This window comes from Heterocephalus glaber, unplaced genomic scaffold (genome assembly GCF_053883595.1).
Source record: "Heterocephalus glaber isolate CG9 unplaced genomic scaffold, H.glaber_assembly_v1.0 deba00000331, whole genome shotgun sequence".
Classification (NCBI taxonomy): Eukaryota; Metazoa; Chordata; class Mammalia; order Rodentia; family Bathyergidae; genus Heterocephalus; species Heterocephalus glaber.
The window spans coordinates 39,949,800-39,958,212 of record NW_028258142.1 but is presented as its reverse complement, the minus strand read 5'-3'; positions in this window follow the sequence as shown (position 1 = coordinate 39,958,212).

Sequence of the window (8,413 nt, the reverse complement as noted above, 5' to 3'; positions counted from 1 at the left end):
CATTTGTTTGGAAAATCCAATCAAATGGACCACTGGCTATGCTCAGAATATGCTTTGTCTTCCTTCTCCTGAATCTTAGTTGCTGCCATGTTCTCTACTTAGAATTCCCTTCCCTTTCCCAAGTGACAACTCCAGCCCTTCTCAAGGCCCAGGTCCACTGCCATGTTCTTCAGACAGCTTGTTTTATTGTGACAATCAGAAAAAATAATTTATAGTAAATTCTAAAGGGTATTTAATATACATTGCAATGCAGCTCTCTTTAAATTATAAGTTAAGAACTTTCAGTGGTGAATCAGTGTCCGTCTCCCAATCCCCTTCATTGCTACGCACATTTTTCTTGAACACAATTCACAATATTTCCCACTCCAACCTCTATCTAGAACTTCCCAGAGTTAGGTTTCAGACTCAGAGATGCTATAAATACAGCTCTGTTAAATGAATAAATGATAAACATTCCACAGTGTTTCCACTTGCCAGTTCTCTGACCTCAGCTCTTCTTGGCCTCCCCCATACTTGTGACCAGTTTCCAGACCTCTCTTTTTCATTTCTCCGAAATTCCAGAATGGCTCCCCCGAAGAGTGTGCTCTGCTTAGAGCACCCTTTCCACAAAGATCCATGGGACCCACCCTCTCAGTGGGTTTGTCTAACACTAATGGCACCTTATTAGAAAGGTCTTCCCTGACCACCTATGGGAAATAGTCCGTTACCACCATCCCTCTCAACTTCTTTGATCCAGCTTTCCTTTCCTCATCCACTTAATATCACCTGACATTCATTCATTGTTTCTTTATGGTCTGTTTCTCCCCAAATAAAAGTAAAACCCATAAGAATAGAGTTTATATTTCCCTGAGAGTATAATCAGCATCTAGTAGGAGTTCAATAAATCTGTTGAGTAAATAAAAGAATAAATTTTTAGCATCCTTACTTTAAAGCAGGACATAAAGAGAGCAAAGAAAGCATCACTCTCTTGTAATCCAGGTAATTTTAAATAAAAACCACAAGACAAATTTATATATTATACTTTAGAGTTTGTGCAATTGATAGTAGATGCAGATAAAGAAGCATGGCTCAGTAGTCACAAGCTTAAGTTTGATCCATTCTCTAGATCCAGCTGTCAGTTTATGGAGGACTCTGAGGACAGAGGAACATGTTGAACTCCATCAACAGTGTGAATTCAGCATCACATAGACTGTAGGAGATGTGGTGCAAGTCTATCAACCCAAATATTTCAGCAGACAAATTGTTAAGAAAAGGATGGAGAATGATACCCATAAAAGAAACATGCTGACTTTATAGATGTGTGTGTGTGTGTGTGTGTTTGAGAGGTTAGGACCAAGCTAAAAAGCTAAAGTAGGACTAAGGTAAAAAGTTAAAATAATCTGCAGATACACACTTGCATGATAGAACCATAGCAATTCATGTAAATATTTTTCTGAAGATTAGAAACGTCAGTCTGGTGGCACATGTCTGTGATCTCAGCACTCTGGGAAGTCGAGGCAAGAGAATCACCAGTTCAAGCTCAGCCTGAACAACTCAGTGACTTAGTAACGCTATGACTCAAATAAATAAATACATAAAACTGGTAATACTTAGTGTGAAGGCACTTGGTTCAACTTTCAGTACAAAATAAAAGAAAGTAAGAAAAGAGGTAAAGCCATCATTTTGGTCAGGGAAGGGGCTGGATTGAGACACAACCCCAGAAGGTTAGCAAAGTTAGCATGTTAGAAGGTTAGCAATTCACACTGCTGCATCTTCCACTCAGCCTGGCCTAATGCCTGTGTGTTTCGCAACTTAGTCCCACTGCTTCAATGTGACCACCCATCCTCTTTCCTCCTTCACTTTTTCTTGTGCCCAATGAATTCAAGAATCAAGTCCCGAGCTACTTTTGCTCCCTAGAGAGGCTTAAGAAAGGCACCTTTTAATTTCTTCATAAGGAAAAATAGAAGGGAGGAGAGAGGAAAGGGAAAAGTAAAGAGACAAAGAAGAGAGAAGGAGAAAGAGAGAATGAAGAGGGAAAAGGAGAAAACAGTAATTCCCTATCTAGATTATGTTTTTGCCCACAGCTCCACCTTGAGTGAAAGAGAGAGTGAATGGAGTTTTAATGAAGATTCTGTTTATTCATTTATTTTCAAAAAGTAGGAAACATTGGTCCTTAAACAGCTTTAAAGATAATTAAAGCAATGATGAAATGTATCGATTGATTCCAAATTTCCTCACAGGAGTGATTAATTGCTTTTTGGACTTTTAGAAATTCCAAAGGAGATTGTAAGAGAAGAGACTCTTGATTCTAGGCTGTGTCTAGCATGTTTTTCTGACTTTTTTGCTCTTGTTGTTTTCTTCTACCTTCTTGCTGTTACTAAGATAGCAACTCCAGAAACACAAAGGCAAGAAGAATCTGCCCAGTCCTTAAGAAGATTTAAAGAATGACCCCCACCATGTCACTGAACATCAGGAGATACTTTACAATATGCTGAAGACATTCAGTCAATAATTTAGGAGAAAGCAATCAATATATGGACATGACATAAGTTAACAGCTAGAGTATGTTATAGAAATCTTGGCAGCTCCTCCCATGTTGTTATATATTTGGAGGGTTGCTTTTTTTTTCTTTTTGCGGTACTGGGGCTCAAACTCAGGACCTTGAGCTTGTGAGGCAGGAGCTGAGCCACTGAGCTAAATCGATGGCCCAGGAGGTTTTGCTTCTTTTGATATTTCAGTGGCTTAATTTAACATGAGCATGATCTCAAGAATCCTGAGAGAAAAATGATATTTTTCTTCCTTTAGAAGACTTTTTTCCCTGGCCAGAAGTAAGTATCAAGTTACACCCCAAAACAGGCAGGAAACCACATCCTTCTGTGTGCTGTAAGATTCAGGCAATATTAAATAATTACTCTAATAGTGGTAGGTAAGGACTGGATTCAATCCTCCTGTGATCCTCTGCAAGAGATCCTACTACAATTGCTACATGTACTTGGCACATAGGTTTAGAAGGCTTAGGAGACTGGGCTCAGCCAGAAACAAAAGACATGGAGTTTGTAACCCAGTAGAGCATTTGAAAGTCCATTCTCTCAGAAGCAAACTGCATTAGTTGTAATCCTGCCAAAGTTGCACAATATTTCTCAAGTCATCAAACATTCCTTACTGGAAAACCTGAAACGTGAACCCATGAGATAATACCAAAGTGGGGAAACTGTAAGGAAAATTCCATAGCATCTGGCATCAGAAACATGAGGTTCAAGTCCAGAAATAGACACATAACTAGTTAGTTGATTAAAATTTGAACTGAAGATCCAAGTCTCTAGACTCAATTTTTATAGTGTCCCTCAAGCATGCCTAAAATAAATTGAATTAATGCCTAGTAGTTTTGAACCTTTTATAGATAAAATGTGAACATTAATTTTCACACAGTGCTTGGCACACTATAGTTAACCAAGGTATTATGACTACTAATATTAAATAATATGTTATAATAAAAATGTCAGACAAAGTTAGGAGATCTCTTCAGTGTTATAGTCAAATTTCATGACTCTGAACTCATCCCTTATACTAAGTCTAGTATTCTTTTGCCATAATGCCATCAAAGAGCAAACAATCGATCTTGTCAGTAAAGGGACTTAGCTTCTGGTTCAACCTGATTTTTAAGCTGAGTAGGTCTCATAATACTAATCAATGTAAACATCCAGTATCTTTCTTACTCCTCACTATTGAGTGCAGAATAAAAATGTGTGAAGACAGTCCAAGCATTTTCACCTGAGTTGCTGCAACTGTGGTGGTGCCTCTTGTTCATCTCTCCATCTAAACCCTGGGAAAGAGGACTATTCCAATAAGCTTTTTGTTTTTACCAAAACTGTTCTTTCATTGGTTCCTTGAGCCAAAGGCCATGTCTGAAAATAAACTAAATGAATCCTTCCATAAAGAAATTCATTCACACTCCACCTGCCCCCAATTAGCCTCATATTTGTGCAGCTGGAACTAGGTCAAATAAGCAGCATGGGTAACAAGGTGGGTGGTAAAGGGTTAGGCAAGGAAACAGGAATTGGCAGTAGAAGAAGGGTAAAGTTTGTTCTCATTATCTTAGTGTAAGATGCTGGTGTTGGCAGGGGGCAGAGCTACTATGTGTCATTAGCCCTTTTAAATTCTTCCTCCCTTCTCATGAAGTTCCCTACAGTGACCTGCATACCCTCATCTCTGGCTCCCATCATAGATCCCTCTACTACAATCCAGGGTTGAATTGTAGCCTGGAAACACCCTCTCTGGGCTGCCCTATGCTACCCTGAGCTGCACGTAGCTGCTGTGCTCCTCATAACATGACTCAAATACACAAGGCCAAATCAATTGGCCTGAGTCTTCTATCTATAAAAGGGAATGCTTCCTCTCTGTTCAGCCTGCATACAACAAAAGCCAATACCTTTAGCATGGCTCCTCTGCTGTCAGATGGTCAGCCACACAGCCTGGTGAAGCCAATGACAGCCTTTCCCTAGAGCTGGGGGCTTTTCCCACTCGTTTTCTTTTTTAATTTGTCGACCTAAGCTGTCTCTCTGTCTTTTGCAAAGGACGTAAGAAGTCTGAGCCCAGGGAGCTTCCCACGAGTAGTCCTGCCAAAGAACTGAAAGGGCCAATTAGCAGGGTCCCCTATCTGGGATCTCGCCTCCTCTTGCTGCTTTGCTGGGGACTCATAAATTACCCATGCTGAGGCAGACGCTGAGACCCTGGGCACCTGCTCACAGCTCTTCAGACACCACAAACTGAACAGGAGCTTCCCTCTGAGAGGGCCTGTGGGATTTTTGCTAAACTTGCCTCCATGGGAAATCAGTGGTTAACTAGGTCATAGGCAGCGGATGTAAACTCTAAGGGAAGTGAGTCTGCTAGGCACTGGCTTGCTCCAGAAAAAAGTTTGTTCTTTATTCAAGGAAGAAGTATTGGAAGGAGTTACAAAAAGAGGCAAATCTTTATGAAAGAGAAGCAAAGAAAAACAGGAATGAAGAGGAGGAGAGAAGGGTAAAAAGTGAGGAAGGAAGGAAGAAGGGAAAGAAGAAAGGAAAGGAGAGAGGGAGGGAGAGAAAGAGAGGAGGAAGAAGGGAAAGAAAGGTAGATTCTACATTTCAGCTGCTGGTGGCTTCCCAGAATGAACACAGATGTTTGGGGGCCTTGACATATATTAATCAAGGGCTGAATCTGATTGTCACATTAGGGTCTGATCTGTCATGAATTTAGATACATACGTTTATAGAAAACCATCTCATTAGCCATCTGCTTGGATTGTTATCAACATGAACTTGGATATGGGTTTTCTTACCATGAATCCAGTTCCTTTCCCAAACTGATGCATTAGTTTAAGTTTTCTCATCTCATGTATGAGGTTGGATATTGTTTTTCCATAATGTCCTTTGTGGCCATGCCAATAAAACATTAGCTTTCTTTGGGTGTCTACCTCAAACTCAATATATCTAAAAGCAAATATCCCTGCCTCTCCCGACCTCTGCTCCTCTGCTTATGTTCCTATTCCTTGATAGGACATGCACATTCTGCCCTATGGCTCAGTCCCTGACCTTTAAGGTATCAGGACTTCTCCTTACCATTCCTCCCACTCACAAGCCACATTCTGTCAAGTTGTCCATGATCGCCTCCACCTGCTGAGTCCATTCCCACTCTGAATGCCTGTGCTCAGACTTGCATTTCCTCTGGCTGGGATGGCTGATACTGCTACCAACTGGCCTTCTTGCTAGGAGCTTTTGCCACCTTCTGTCCATACTATTGCTGCTGGCACAGATTTCTTTCTAAGAAGACTTCAGAAAACTAGTAAAGCATATGGGATTCACCACTTTATCACTCAGGTTGTTCTACAATCTATCTCCGGTTTTCCACCATGTCTATATTTCCCCATTGGCCCCCACAACTGTTCACTTCAGCCACAGTGGACACACACTGTTCTCTTTCATGCTCTGCTCACTCCCTGCACTTCCTTTCACGACGTCTTTACTCCATTTCTACAGGCACTGCTAAAACATTGTGTCATCCAAGAGAACTTTCCACAATCCTTAAATTCAAAATAACCCCTGTCAACCCTTTTATTTTACTATGCTTTAGCTGTAACCATGCTGTAGAACTGCTCTGTCTAGAACACTAGCAACTTGTCATATGTTGCTCTTGAGCACATGGAATGTGCTAGTCCAAGTGGAAATATACTGGAGGTATAAAAAGTGCACTGAATCTTCAAGACTCAGTATTAAAAATAAAAATATCATGGCATACATCTGTAACTCCAGCTACTTCGGAGGCTAAGAGGAGAATCCCAAGTTCAAGGCCAGGTGTCTTGGGTAACCTAGCAGGATACAGTCTCAAAATAAAAACTAGCAAAATAGGGCTGGGGATGTAGTTCAAGACAAGACTCTAGGTTCAGTTCCCAATATTTCAGAATAAAGAACAAAATTTTAAATGTTATTAGTCATTTTATATTGATTAGATCAAAATGATATTTTACACAATATTTTGAATATATTTGGGTAAGTGAAATATATAAAACAGAATAAATCTCTTTTTACCCTTTCAAAATAACTACTAGAAAAAAATTTAAATTCTATGACTTACGAATGTTTCTACTAGACAACGCTGCTATAGAATGAGTGACATTTCATATTGGGTCACCTTACTATTAATGTGCCAGCCTCTCTCACAAGTAGATTGGAAGCCCCAGAAGGTTAGGAACAGGTAATTCTGTTTCACCTACATTGCTTGAGTATTGCAATAACTTAATCATGTTTATTTAAATGAAATTTAAGATGGAGATAGTGACTTTGTCATATTGATCTTTAATAAGTTTAGTTGCTATTTGTGATTTCTTTCTGTTGGTTTCTATGTATTATATTTTTTGGATCTTGCTGTTGTTGCTGTTGTTGATTTGGAAGAGTTCTTTATATATTCTGTATGTACATTTTGACATATACTTGTTGCAAACAACTCTTCCCTGTGAAAAGAGTTTGTAAAAACATTTTATGGTGAGTAGAAAATTTAATTTTAATACAGTGGACTGTGTTAAACCTTACAGTTTTTGATTATTTAGAGTCCTGTTTAAAACTATGCATTGTCCACTCTAAATCATAACAATATCTCTCCGTTTTCTTTTCATACATATAATGTTTTATTTCCAGGCTTAATTTCATTATTAGCAATAGAACAATTTTTTGAAGTGGAAATTCTTTATTTAAATTTAGTATTGCAATACTATGTTTATAATACATCAAATTTAATATTTTATCTCTAGTTTATATGGGCATACTAGACCTACCCGAGTATACTATGAGTATAAAGTAGAACTATTTAGGTATCTCTTCCTGAAAATTAAATATATCAGAGGTTTGGAAAGGATTTAAAAGATTTAACAACTCAAGCATCAACCACATAGATATAAAATTTGTACAAAGCCAAGTGTGAGGAATAGGTCTTTTGTTGCCTCAACCTCCTCTATGCTGCAAGCAGTCTTGAGCTTTCTTCTCATAATTTTAAGAATCTGCTGATGTGTTCCTACTTGTCATTACGATTGTTCCTCTCCCTGCTGCTAGGATAAATCAAGATAAAGGAGAGAGAAAATGAATTTTCATATATACTAACCAAGGCAAAACGTTCTGTGGAACTGGTAAATGAATACATTTTGTGGGTAAGAGATACCTAGACAAACAGATCACCTTGTACATGTTTATCAGATGTTTACCGCAAACAAACAATAATGCTTGTAAATATAGGAAAATTCATGTTTACATTGTAAAATGTAAAAATACACTTACAAAATACAGAAATATAAAGAATACATATATGTAAATATTTTTCTAAAATGAATTTCATTCTATATTTATAATATTCATTTACATTATTAACATAAATTTTGTTTATATAATAGTCATTCTTAGAACAATTTCTGTAAATAGAATTATTGGATTAAAAATTTTATATATTGAAAGCCTTGATACATGCAAGCTAAGGTAAATACAAAGACTTGCGATTTCAGTGGAAAACATTTGCTGTCTTTGATGTTATTGTTTTTCCAGAAGGGTGGATTGGACATATTTTCTTTTACATTGCAGGCATTGATGATCATATCTTCCTTACTTTGCTAAGTGGATCATTAATGATTTAGAATCTGTCTTCCAAGGAACAGTGAAAAGTATTGTGAAAGTACATAGAAAGAAAAAAAAGTGATTCATGGAGAAGGGCGAAGGAAACAACACTTCTTCACAAAGTATGAGAGAAGGGTCAAACATAGAACAAGCTAAAACTTGATAAAGACAGGCTTTCTTTGAAAAAGGTATAACATTCTAGAGAAAGAGATTATTACAATAAAAGGAGAGAGATTATTGCAATATGGAGAATTTTTCCTACCAGTAGATTTACCAAAGTGCTAGGCCAAAGGATTTGGCTT